Here is a 14,331-nt window from a genome sequence, read left to right on the forward strand (position 1 = left end):
CTCTTTGTATAGTTTAAATATAATATCCAAAATACTCACATTATGAAAGCCCATGCTATTTGATTGAATCGCAATCTGTGGTTACGCGTTGGCATTACCAATAGTGCACGCACTCCATCAGAAAAGGTCTCAATAAGAACTCTATAAGTCAGCGCAAATCTATTATTCTTTACCAAAAACAATTTTTGGATGAGTTTCGTGAAATTATTTTTATTGTAACCCAGGCACGTACGCAGAAATTTTTTTCGGGGGGGGGCAAAACCTTCGAAACAGCAGGTATGAAGTAACACTTTTTTTATTTAGTAATGCAAAAAGCCTGTATATCGGAAAATACAGATTAACTCTAATCTGTAGTATTGTAGCGGATGGGGGGAAGAAGACTGAAGCCTCAAAAGAACGTTTTAGGCTCAGGTTATATTCATAGCGATTTAGAACCAGTGACTAATCTATTATATCCCACTGAAAGGGAAATTTTAGGGTTTACAGTGCGATATGGATGCTGTGGGGGGTAGTTCTTCTATTGCAAAAACGTAGATTTTAATGACAAAATGATAATTTCCAAAATTTATTCATTAAAAGCTGTACTTTATCCTGAAAAGAGGGATAAAAGCCCTAATATCAAAAAATAATTCTATTTTGCTGTGGGAAGCAAACTCTCTTTACAAAAAAAATAAAAGTACAATTGCTAATTACTTCAAAGAGGGTAAAAAGTTAGACAGAAAATGGATTAATAATTGGGCAGTGACTTGACTGGATAATTGCATGCTGTAAAATCCCCCAAAAAAAGCTTCATACATGTATCTAGATTCTTAATAAATGTCCTACTTTTGCCAGAAATCCCAAGAAACCATGGGGAAATTAAACATTTCACAAAATTTCGGGGGGGCCAGGACCAAAGGCCCCCCCCTGTGCACGTGCCAGTTGTAACCCCTTCCCATTTGGAACAAAAATCTTAGATACGGCCTTCGAAATAAGCTACTATCTAGTCTGCTTCCTATTAAAGAGAACAAGAAATTTTTGTGATGCCTTTTTGTAAGTTAATCAAATTGATTCTTTTTTAAGAGTATGCCTATGTCAGATTGGGAATACAAGTAACTCTCGTCTTTTTTTATTGTTTTTTAAATATCAAATTTTAGCTATTAAAAAGAAAAAAAATGATTTTTTGTGTTTGTGTGAAAAATTAAGAAGAATAAAAAACGAAACGTCTTTGAATCACACCACGTTTTAGAATTCCTTCAATTCCATTCAGTTTTCTTCAATTCACTGAATTTACCCCACTCCCTCTATAGACATTTTTTTTTATTTTCACAGAAAACTGCTTTTTTGTATTTTATTGAAAAGAGAATCTCCCAACACATTAGTTTTAAATAAATACATTTGCCTCCAGTCCCGAAATTTTGTTTAATTAGCACCGTGGCTAGGCTACGTACTAGGCTATGAGCAAGGGATTACGAATTACGTGTTTATTCCCCCCTAGGAAGACCTTCTAGGCAAAATATTTCCTTCATCCCTCGTCACTCATCTACTTAAAATGCAAAATAGTACAAGTAAGCCCATAGAGGTACCTTGAACCGTTGCAAAAAAAAAAAGACTTATAAGATTCGTTTGGACAAAACTAGCTACAGAAGCGTAAACGTGTCTACTGCAGTGTTTCCATTCTAGGGCTTTCCCCCTATACAGGGAATTTTTTAAATCTCTTAGGGGTGAACTTTTTCAGTTAGGGATTTGGGGGATTTTTAGAGACTTTTACTAGTCCTCTGGAATTTTGAAAGGATATCTAAGGTTTCAGCCCTAGAAAATCCCCTTCCAACTTAAAAAGGAAAAACAACCAGGACTTAGAGTAGCAAATTAATTGTATATATCCTGCTTCTACTGGACATCCCTCTTCACCATCGGGGCCCAATAGAATGGATAATATATAATAAAAAATAAAAAAAATTTTATGTTCTTTTCTACACAATTTCCATAAGCTTGGTTAGTTAATTGTTAATTTAAAACTTCTCTCACTTTGCTGTTTCCAACTTGCCTCTTTTTCTAATATTTGATCATTGAACTGCAATGAATTTTAGGAGTAGTGCTACCCAATAACAACACAAAACATTATAAAAATTTTTGGATTACCAGGTGATCTGTCACCTTTTACTGGTTGTTTTAAACATTTGCTCTTTCTATAGGATAATGACTTTCTTGTCAATAAAGAATATTTTCATTTTCAAGATGATTAGCTTAAGGTGATTGAAAGCCAGTTGATGCTCAATGATAACCCCCCCCCCCCTACCTGCTGTAACTACCAAAAAGTTCAGTCTCTTTTGTTTCTTAAAGTTTTTTTTATATAGATGTTTCTACAGCACCAAAGGGATAAATTATTGTCGTTTAATATAGAAGATGGGGACAGAGATAGACAGGCGACAGAATTAGAATTAGACAGGGGACAGGGATAAAGCCATATTTTGTTTTATTTACCGATTCTTACTATGACACAGTCTTGCCTGTTTAGCCTGCCTGGCTGCCAAGTGAAAAATACTATGCAGTGTTGACATAGCATTGTTTATTTGTCATTAGAAATAAACTTAGATTAATTTAACAAGATTACCCATAATCATAAGTAACCATAAATAAAAAATATTTTGCTCCTAGATTTAAGTAACATAAAATAGATAAGTTTTTTAACTGAAAGTAAAGACCCACATTAAAATTTGGGAAGAAGGAAATTATTCTGCATAGGAGGGGGCTACCCCTTCCTCAAACCTCACTCTTTAAGTTAAAGTCTTAATGCAATGACTTCTGTTCGACCAGTCTTGCTTAAAAAATTGTGACAAAAAATCAGACTTTAGCGTAAAGAGCGAGCGTTGAGGATGGGTTTGTCCCCCTTCATATACAAAATAATTCATGTTTGTTTTAGGTTTTATGTTGCTCCTTACTTTCAGTTGAAAAAACTTGTTTGTTTTATTTAATTTCTTACCAATTTTCAGATCATAACAAGAAATCCCCGTCCCCCTGACGTACAAAGTTTGCCTAAAAACTTCCCTTCCCGCAGAAAAGTTATCCCCGTATAACCCACCCCTTCGCGGAAAATTCCCCAAGCGAAGGAATTCCGAATATATCCCAATAACAAATAATTGTCTATATGTGAACAATGAGCAAATTCCGTAATACACCCCCTTTTCTTCAGGAACAATGGGGGGTGTTTGTCATCCCCAAAGGCATAGTTGTTGGACCTTTAAACTATGTTGAGTCAAACGACCATCTAAAATTTTGATCGGATGTCTTTTGGGGAAAGGGGACCAAGAATGGAGGCTAGTTGCACTCCAGTCTTTTTGGTCCCTTAAAAAAGGCCTTTTTCAAACTTCTTAGCACTATTAATACGACAAGATCGCCCCTGGAAAAAAAAAACCCGTATCCGTGTTTATTTCTTCTCGCAAAAAATACGAAATACCGCATATTTGTAGATAGGAGCTTGAAACCTCTACAATGATGTTTTTGATATGCTGAATCTGATGGTGTAATTTTCAGGGGCGGATCTAAAGCATAATCTTGGGGGAGCCCATTGTGACAAAGGTACCAATAATTGACGAAATTGACAAATTTATTCTAAAAAAGAGTGAAAAAAGGGATAAAGGGCACAAGAAAAATTTTGGGGTTGTCCGGGGCCAACCTGGATCCACCAATGGTAACTTTCGTTGGGTATGTCCCTTTTTTCGAAAACCAGACAAATTTTCTCAGGCTCGCAGCTTTTGATGATTGACATTAAACTTAATGATTTTAAATATCTGGAATCAACATAAAAAGCGAATTCTTTTGACGTATCAATTGTTGTGAAAATTCCTCTTTTTTTGCTCCTATTGGGCCAAGTCCCTCCCTATTTACAGTTCGTTACCACAAACTTTTTGATGGAAGCCTACACGAAAAAACTGTGTTTCCTTTGGGTTCCCCCTGTATTGGAAAATTGTTCGGCAATATAACTAGACGAATATTTTGCAAAAAATAGTTAAAATTAAAAAAAAAGCAATAAGAAATCTCTAAATAATGGCGTTCATATAAATTTGTCATGTGGCAAAATTTATATAGGTTATACCAGTGCTGCCAGAAATCTGATAAAATGTGCCACTGGCAAAAAAAGAGAAAATCCTCCAGTGACATTGCGCCAATTTTTTCCACGAAGAATCGCTTAAAAAATGTGGTGTTTAGGAAAATCTAATGTGTAGTTACCAAAGAAAGTCCCCAAGAGCGCAAATGCCCTCTGCTGGGTCATACGGGTCAATAACTAACAGAAATGGTCCTTTAACACGATGCACTAGAGGGTAATAAAGATTCGAGTAAAATTTTTGGGCCAGAATCTTTTTAATTTCTGTCGCCGCAGCATATTTAGCCTAACCCTCACCGCGTAAAAATAGAGATTGCTAATTTTAATACAAAGAACATTAGATCGGTTCTAAAAGCTAGGAAGGGTTTCTAAATTAAAAAATACAGCTCTTACATTCTGCAATTAACAGGCGCTCGGATAAATACAGTCAATTTGATTTACGATAAGTTTCCCAGAGAAGGGAAAATGAATTGCATTTTTTTTTTATCCTTTAAGAGCATAAGACAGCCAAAAAAGACAATGCTAAATAAAAAAAAACTGCTGACTTAGCCAACTGAAAATTGAAATCCCCATTGTAATATATTTGTTTTCATTCTTTTTCGTTCCTTTTCAAAATTTGATCTTTCAGAAGGCGCCTCATCTGTGAATGCTCTCTTAGTTTTAGTTTAAGTTGGAATATTCTAGCCTTAATTTCCTATTTCCGTTTTCTCGGCGCTGAGGACGAACCCAACGGCGTAATTAGGGAATAAATTTTTCCCACAGCCTCTGTTGGGGTGCCATTTTGGCATAATTCATAAAAGGTAGACCACTTACGTTATAAATGGTAAAGGGTATAGATAATTTAACTGCTCTCAGGTGCTGAAATATTTACATGCACCTCTCGAACCGTTTACATCGCCCTGTAATGTTTGCCATTTTGGTACTTATGCATTATTAAGAACGCACTCAATAAGTGAAGTTAGGTTCTTCCGTGAAACAAACTACGATGCAGGTACATTTTAATTAAATATTTGGTACTTGTTCACTATTCAATTGATTCAATTCAATTCAGAACACACTCAAGAATTTTGCCAAGAAAATCCGGTTTCATAGCCTCAAAGACAAAACTCAATTTAGTGTGCTATGCATAGTGATAGAAGATAGTGTCTGAACATGGATTTTGAAATGAAGATTTGGGATTTGCCAAAGACTGAAAAAGAGGCAATTATATTTTTAAGGATAAGGGGTTGTTGCCCACAACAAAACAGTACGTCAATGGATAGCCCACACCATGAACTTAAAAAAAGGAATATTTATGGAAGTATAACAATAGGCCATGTTTGAAAAAAGTCAATTTGCCTAATTTCCTAAAAAAAAGTCTGATTTTACAATTTTCCTAATAAAGTATTATTATTTCATCATATTTTGTTTTATTTCATTAGCTTTATCAAAAGTTTGGGCTATATATTAGGAAATTAGTAAGGGGGAGTGCATTATATCAAATCCCTAACTTACCCTAATCTAACCACCTCTATATATAAAATATTGAATTAAATGTACCTGCATCGTAGTTTGTTTCAACTCAAAACGGACAGAAATTACTCCGTATATTAAAGGGGATTTTCCCTCCCCTGACGCCCCACTCTTTACTCCAAAGTTTTTTACTGTTTTAAGAAGTAAAGTTGAGAGAAAGATTCGATCTTTAGCGTAAAGAGCGGGGCATTAGGGGAGGGAAAAGTCCCCTTTAATATACGGAGTAACTTCCGTTCGTATTGAGTTTTAATGTCGCTCCTTACTTTCAATTAAAAAACTTGTTTTTTTTTCAGTTAATTTCTATTCAAAACTCTATTGCTATCACAGGCAGACAGTTTTTCCACAAGCTCTTTCTACAATTATTCTGGCTGTATTATGAAGCAAGAATTGCTTTTTAACATGTTTCCTTCTCAACAGCCACAATTCTAGGCTTTTTTATACATATCTTTTTATTCCTTGTCTATAAAAATTTCAACAAAAACTGCCCTATGATTTACCTTGAAGATTTTTGAGACTTACACAATATTTGTATATCACTCTTCCCATCTTGAGCACTCGAAACTAAATTTTAATAGACCTAATTTACATACACTACAATCAGCCTATAACAAAACTTTAACAAATGCCTACGCATAAAAGCAAACGAACATTTTCCCGTTGCTCTCACCTTAATGAAATTCACAACAATGCTTCAATTGTTTAAATTTGCATAAGCAAACGATTATCCAAATTTAAAAATGGAACTATTTATCCGAACCTTCTTTTACTAGCAGTGACTCACAAGCTTGCACAAGCAGAACTGATCGAATTTAATTCATTTTGATGAATGAGCGAAGAGGACGCGTGTACCACACAGGTGCAGCCAAGAGCATTGTTTGCTCCATCATTTCTGTTTGTTTTTTTGTAGATTAAATAAAAAGACAAGTTTTTTTAAATGAAAGTAAGGAGCGACATTAAAACGAACAGAAATTATTCCGTATATGAAAGGGGCTTTTCCTTCTCAACGCCCCGCTCTTTATGCTAAAGTTTGACTCTTTCTCTTAACTCTACATTTTAAAACAGTAAAAACCTTTAGCGAAAAGAGCGGAGCGTTGAGAAGGAAAAGCCCCTTTCATATACGGAGTAATTTCTGTTCATTTTAATTTTTAATGTCGCTCCTTGCTTTCATTTAAAAAAACTTGTTTTTTTATTTAATTTCAGAACGTTTTTGAATCAATGCATGTTTTGATTTTGGCTCTCCGCAGAGGAATAATTAAAACGAAATTTGTATATTTTTTTATTTTGGCTAAATGGCTTTCTCATAATTTTGATCGAATGATTTTGAAAAAAAAGAGCGGGAGAGGAAACCTAGTTGCCCTCCGATTTTCGGTTAATTAAAAAGGCAACTAGAACTTTTCATTTTTTACGAATCTTGTTATAAGTAAAAGATATACGTAACTTATAAATTAGCTTACGTAAAGAACTGTTGTATTCTCATGTTTTTATCACATATATGAGGGGGTTCGCCCCCTCGTCAGTACCTCCCTCTTTACACTAAAGCTTAAATTTTTTCCCAATTCATTAAGAATGACCCCTGACTCACAAAAGCCGCAGAATAAATAGTTGAAATTACTAAAAATAGTTTAGCGTAAAGAGCGAGGTATTAGGAGGAGGTGAGCCCCTTATATGGGTAATAATTTCTGTTCGTTTTAAGTTTTAATGCTGTTGCTTACTTCCAGCTGAAAAAAAACTTTTTCATATTAATTTTTTCATTTTTTTAAGCAATGCTAGCTAGTAAATCCTGCGCTCCCTTCATGGAAATTCTTTTCCCCATGACAAATTCCTCGATGAAAAAGTTCCCCCAGCATATCCCCCTCTTTTCAACCCCTGCCTCCAACCAAAAAATCCTCCTGAAAACGCCTGTGCACTTCCAAATAACCATTACTATATGTAAGCACTGGTCAAAGTTATGAACTTGTAACCCCTCCCACGGGGACTGTGGGGGAGTAAGTCGTCCCCAAAGACATAGTTATAAGGTTTTTCGACTACGTTGAATAAAATGGAAATCTCAGAATTTTGATCCGTTGACTTTGGGAAAATAATTAGCGTGAGAGGGGGCCTAGGTGCCCTCCAATTTTTTGGTCACTTAAAATGGGCACTAGAACTTTTTATTTCCGTTAGAATTAGCCCTCTCGCAACATTCTAGGACAACTGGGTCAATACGATCACCCCTTGGGAAAAAAAACAAAAACAAAAAAACAAACAAACAAATAAACACGCATCCGTGATCTTCCTTCTGGCAAAAAATATAAAATTTCACATTTTTGTAGATGGGAGCTTGAAACTTCTACAGTAGAGTTCTCTGATACGCTGAATCTGATGGTGTGATTTTCGTTAAGATTCTATGACTTTTAGGGGGTTTCCTCCCTATTTTCTAAAATAAGGCAAATTTTCTCAGGCTCGTGACTTTTGAGGGGTAAGACTAAACTTAATGAAACTTATATATTTAAAATCAGCTTAAAAGTGCAATTCTTTTGATGTAGCTACTGGCACCAAAATTCCATTTTTTAGAGTTTTGGCTACTATTAACCCGGGCCGCTCCTTACTACAGTTTGTTACCACGAACTGTTTGATTCTAGCAAGGGATATAACTCAAACAGACCCGGATCAAAAAGGTGCGGGGCCCAATGATTGGATCTTTTGCGGGGCCCTCTCTATTTATTAAATATTTTAAATAGAATTTAGATTCAGTATATATATATATATATATATATATATATATATATATATATATATATATATATATATATATATATATATATATATATATATATATATATATATATATATATATATATATATATATCAGGGACGTACACAGGGATTTTTTCGGGGGGGGGCCAAAACCTCCGAAACAGCAGATATAAAGAAGCACTTTTTTTATTTAGTAGCTAAATAAATGCAAAAACACGTACATCAGAAAATACAGATTAACTTTAATCTGTAGTATTGCGGCGGATGGGGGGGGGAGACTGAATCCTAAAAATTACGTTTTAGGATCAGGTTATGTTCATAGCAATTCAGAACCAGTGATTAATCTATTATATCCCACTGAAATGGAAATTTTAGGGTCAACAGTGCAATATGGGTGCTGTGGGGGGTAGTTCTTCTATTGCGAAGCCGTCAATTTTAATGAAAAATGATAGTTTCCAGAATCGATCCATTGAAAGCTTTACTTTATCCTGAAAAGGGGGGATAAACACCCTAATATCAAGGATAATTCTATTTTGCTGTGGAAAGCAAACTCTCTTTACGAAAAACAAATAACAGTACAATCGCTAATTACTTCAAAGAGGGTAAAAAGTTAGACAGAAAATGAGTTAATAATTGGACAATGACTTGACTGGATAATTGCATGCTGTAAAATCCAAAAAAAGGGCTTCACACCTGTATCTAGATTCTTAATAAATGTCCTACTTTTGCCAGAAATCCCAATAAACCATGGGGAAATTAAACATTTCACCAAATTTTTTTTTGGGGGGGGCCGAAGGACCCCCAGCTTACATGCCAGATATATATATATATATATATATATATATATATATATATATATATATATATATATATATATATATATATATATATATATATATATATATATATATATATATATATATATATATATATATATATATACATACATATATATATATATATATATATATATATATATATATATATATATATATATATATATATATATATATATATATATATATATATGTATATATATATATATATATATATATATATATATATATATATATATATATATATATATATATATATATATATATATATATATATATATATATATATATATATATATATATATATATATATATATATATATATATATATATATATATATATATATATATATATATATATATATATATATATATATCAAATTTCAAATTATGAATACATAAATAAATATCATTCAGCAATGCGAACTTCAAATAATGATATTTTTACTTATTTGAATAATTTATGATTTTCCATTATTGTCAAAAGCAATTTTCTTTATATTCCGAACAATTTTTTTGTTCATTTTGATTGTAACGCGAGGCCTTTTCAAATATAGGGCCTGATTGGGCCCAACCGCCCTTTATCCGGCCCAGTTACTCAAAAGGGCAGGAAATTATTCTTGCATATTTTTTTGGACCCATCCTTCCTTTCAGAATCTATAGATTTTCCAATTTCACTTGAAATATTCATTACTTTTGATATTATTAACTAAAAATAACAATAATTAAAACAAAAGTGAGAACGATTTTGAAATTTAAAATGAGCATTAAAAAGGAATCACATAATGCTTAATTTAGGCATGAAACGAGCATAAATTGCTATAAATGAATTAATGAAACCCAAAGCAAAGAGAAATTAAAATGAATAATCAAACACAAAGATAACAGATACTGTTAAGGATGAACAGACGTATCATAACACGAACAAAGATTAAAATATAAAGTATACCACTACTACTACTAACAACTCGCTGCTGCATCAAGCCGCGTAAGGTCAACACAACTACGCACGCTCTTCCTCCATCCCAATCTATTCAATGCCTCCCTCTTTTCACCCTTCCAGGAAGTTTTCATTTCTCAAAATGTTTCCTTGCGCCTCCCTTGGACCACAACCAAGGACGACGCACAGATATTACAAAAAATTTAAATTCTGTAAAAATGAGCTTAACTTGTACTTCATAGAAAACATACAAATATTGTTAAACAGTCTCTCTTTTATCATTGTAGCATTAAAGAAACTGGTATCTCCAGGAACGGATTTCATTAACCTGATGTGCACTTGAAAAAACATTGGTGAATGAATCAAAATTTTTTATTATGCATTTTTGTTAGTTTTCACGAGTCAAAAACAAATTTAGGCCGGGGAGAGGGTTAAACCCTGTGAACACCCCAACCCCTTCCTGGGTACGACCTTGATCCCCAGACTAAAACTTTCCTTGGACTTTAGGGTTCACATTGCCGGGATTTGCGTTTTTTTTTGCTGTATTGCAGTAAAAATTCATCATTTTCAGCGACGTGTTGAGCAACGTACCAAGCAAATTTCTTTGCCATGAAATAAAATCTTCATATATTAATTCCTTAAAAAAAAAAAAAAAGCAAGAAAACCTTCAGATCTTCATTTCTGTCTCTAGCCTGTGAAATTTTCAAATTATGACAGTTTTCTGGGAAATCATAAAATGAAAATTTGGGTTACGAAATGATCTCAAAACTTACTTGACAGTCTTCCTTTTTGTACAATAACGCCAAATAATTCTTATTTTCATTTTCCCCCAGCTTTTTAATAAAAACCGTTCTTTTTTTTCTCAGTCAACTGACCTGTAGTGAGGCCTGAATAATGTTTATGTATTTTTGTTTGCTTTTTATTTATTTATTTTTTGGGAAGGGGGGCTAGAAGGGGTAATATATTCGGTGACCCTTTTTCTACTTGAAAATCATTAAATAAGCTAAAATGTACGTAGAAACTTAAAAAGTTGAACTGCACCCATGTCAAACGGAACAATTCACTTGGGGTAAGAGCTGATTCGACAACGACTTTTTGCAGCCAATAGTTAATGACGCAGAGCCCATTGGTACTTACATATTATTAAATAATAATAAAAACAAGTCTTTTTAACTGAAAGTAAGGAGCGACATTAAAACTTAAAACGAACAGAAATTACTTCGTATATGAAAGGGGCTGCTTCCTCACCAACGCCCCGCTCTTCACGCTAAAGTTTGACTTTCTCTCAACTCTTCTTTATAAAACATTAAAAAACTGAAACTGAAAGTAAGGAGCAACATTAAAACTTAAAACAAACAGAAGTTATTACTTATATGAGAGGGGTTGCCCCCTCCTCAACACCACTTCTGACGATAAAGTTTGTCGACACCTTAAAAAAACAACTTATTCTTCTAATTAAACGAACCTGGTGTTTCACGAGTCGTTCTTTAAGAGTTGGGGCAAAATTTAAACTTTAGCGTGAAGAGTGAGCTGTTGAGGAGGGGGATGCCCCTCATATACTAATAACTTCTGTTTGTTTTAAGTTCTTGTGTTGCTCCTTACTTTCAGTTTAGAAAACTTTTTTGTTTAATTTTTGATTGTTTTTTAAATAATGCCATGATATCTGGCTCCGCCTCTACGGAAAATTCCCCTCCCAAGGAAACATGCTCTGAAAAATTAAATCCTGGTGAAAATTTACCCCGAACAATTACTCTTAACATCCCCAGGCGTAAAACTGAGTTGGTAAAGAGAAAGTATAAAAAAAATTCGTATAGGAATTCTGGAAAGTACTCCCAGTATAAAATTTCCCCTGAAAAGCTCACCTCCTGGAAGCTTTCGTGCCCAGCTGAAAATTTGTTTCTCCTCTCCCCACCCGAAAAATGTATGCATAATTCCCAATGGCAAATAAGCTACTATACGCAAACAATGGGCGAATTTTATAACTTAAAGACCTTTCCCCAGGGGCTGTGGGGGTCATGCTATCTTCAAAGACATAGTTATTTGACCTTTCAACTGCGCTGAACAAAAGAGATATCTCAAAATCTCAATCGAACGATTTTGGGAAAAAGGGCGAGGGAGGGGGCCTAGTTGCCTCTGATTTTTTCGGTCACTTAAAATAGTGATTCGTGTCTTTTTGTACGATTTCGCATGCGTATTAGATGAAAAAATGACAAGATCGCACCAGGGGGAAAATGTTATGAGTTGCTCGTTAAATGCATCAATTATGGTCTGAACCCAGAAAAATTTCGTTCCTGCTTTGCATAATTTACGTCACATTCTCCGTTTGCATTGCTGATAAACACTACGTTGACAAAGGCGATATAGAGGCAAACCTGCCTATTGGCAATTAAATCATGCATCCGAAGTGGACTACTGTTATGCTTCAAGTCTGTTATTAGAAAAGTTTTACGATGAGATGTTTCGCTTTAAATTGGATGTGTTGGGCGATAATTTGATTATACGATATAACGACGTTTTCATTTTCTATTTTGTTATAATAATTTCGATGTCTCCAATTTATTTTCGTTTAAATCAATTAATGTGAGTTTCTTTTATGTTATTTTTCATAATAAATAAGTATGGTGGTTTCAAGAAGTATGGACGAAGATGGGAAAAGTCCTGGCTCGAATTGATTGAGCCACTCGCGAACGACTGAAAATCTTGGCTTACTACAATGACGAAGCTACTGGATGCCAGGGATAGTTGAGATGCTTGAGTCCTGCTACAAGTAAGTAAGCAAAAGTAAGTATAAAAGTAAATATATACTAAAGAAAACTGATCTGTTTCTTCTGATGCTTAAATTATGCAAGATAATCCTAAATACATTCTAAGACCACACTGGCTATACATGACGTATGAAATCCAAGAAAGTAAAGGTTATAATAAATGAAAAACTAAATCAAATAGGTGAGAACGCGAGAATTATGTCAGCCAGTAGTAACATATGAAGACGAAAAACAAGCAAATATTTCAGCAAGGACCTCCACCAAGTCATCCTCAGTGCTTAAAAAAAAAATCTAAAGTTTTGAAACGAAGTTGACAAGAGGAGAAAAGATACTGAATCAAAAAAACATCGAGAAATAAATGAAAAGTAATTAACCAATTGGAATGGACAAGTATTCTTTTCCTTGCAATAGATTTTGCCTGTCTGCAGCCTCGATTTTTATTATGACCGGTTGTCTTAAATTGGACTAGGCGAAAATATTGATTGAGTCTTGATATTAAGTTTTTGTAAATTGGGCTTAAGAATATATTTGCATATTTTTAAATATATTTTATACATACAAAAACTGTTTATATTGTTTTTGATCTCAATTGCCTCTTTAAAAGGTTGCGATAGTCCATTTACAGTAGATATTGAAGTTGCCTCTTCAAAAAGAACTAAATGTTCAGGATTCTCGTAGATATGGAGGGCGAAAGCAGAATCAAAGTTGTAATTTTTACTTTCAAATTTTACATTGCTAGGACCCATCAACAACTGGGGGAACGACTGCATAAACACAGAAGTTCATCAGATATATCCCTGAAATTAGAAAAAAAATTACATTATTTTTTTTTTTATGAGCAATGAGGACGACTTGGCGGAGGTCCTTGTCGAAATATTTGCTTGTTTTTTGTCTTCATATTTTGCTACTGGCTGACAAAATGACTTTCCTTACTTCAATTAAATAAAAAAAAAGTTTTTTAACTGAAAGTAAGGAGCGACATTAAAACTTAAAACGAACAGAAATTATTCCCTATATGAAAGGGGATGTCCCCTCCTGAACGCCCCGCTCTTTACTCTAAAGTTTTTTATCGTTTTAACAAGTAGAGTTGTGAAAAAGAGTCAAACTTTATCGTAAAGAGAGGGGCGTTGAGGAGGGGACAGCCTCTTTCATATATAGAATACTGTTATACAGAAGCTCATAAACAGGTACTGTTTGATTATCGATTAATACCTGTTTTTATTACTGCCTTACGCTTTATTACAGCCAGAAGTTGTGACTTGAAGGGGCCCAACAAATTTAGAAAAGTAATCCGTCGTTATATGACCTTTTAAATTGGATGATTTTATGCATGTTTTTTACAGTCACACGTTGTGATTTGAAGGGTCTACATAGCTATAGGAAAGTAACTCCTCATTGTATGAGTCCTTAAATGTGCTTGAAGGTAAGAGGATTTCTACCGTAGTGCACAATGGGCCCCGC

At 33.9% G+C, this 14,331-nt stretch overlaps 1 protein-coding gene across 11 annotated transcripts in view; it reads right to left on the minus strand.

The window, feature by feature from the left end:
• Window positions 1–14,331, minus strand: part of LOC136030527 (DNA repair protein RAD50-like) — a 227,783-nt gene that overhangs the window by 178,291 nt on the left and 35,161 nt on the right. For 3 of the 11 annotated variants that reach the window (XM_065709561.1, XM_065709559.1, XM_065709560.1), the window contains exon 1: window positions 6,264–6,418. The exons of 1 other annotated variant lie outside the window; for it this stretch is intronic. The gene's annotated coding sequence lies outside the window, so the exon portion shown is untranslated. Of the gene's footprint in view, window positions 1–6,115; window positions 6,189–6,263; window positions 6,454–14,331 lie in introns of those variants that run through there. 7 more of the 11 variants (XR_010618325.1, XR_010618324.1, XR_010618326.1 and 4 more) reach the window with 5 other exon arrangements.

This window comes from Artemia franciscana, chromosome 8, assembly GCF_032884065.1.
Source record: "Artemia franciscana chromosome 8, ASM3288406v1, whole genome shotgun sequence".
Lineage (NCBI taxonomy): Eukaryota > Metazoa > Arthropoda > Branchiopoda > Anostraca > Artemiidae > Artemia > Artemia franciscana.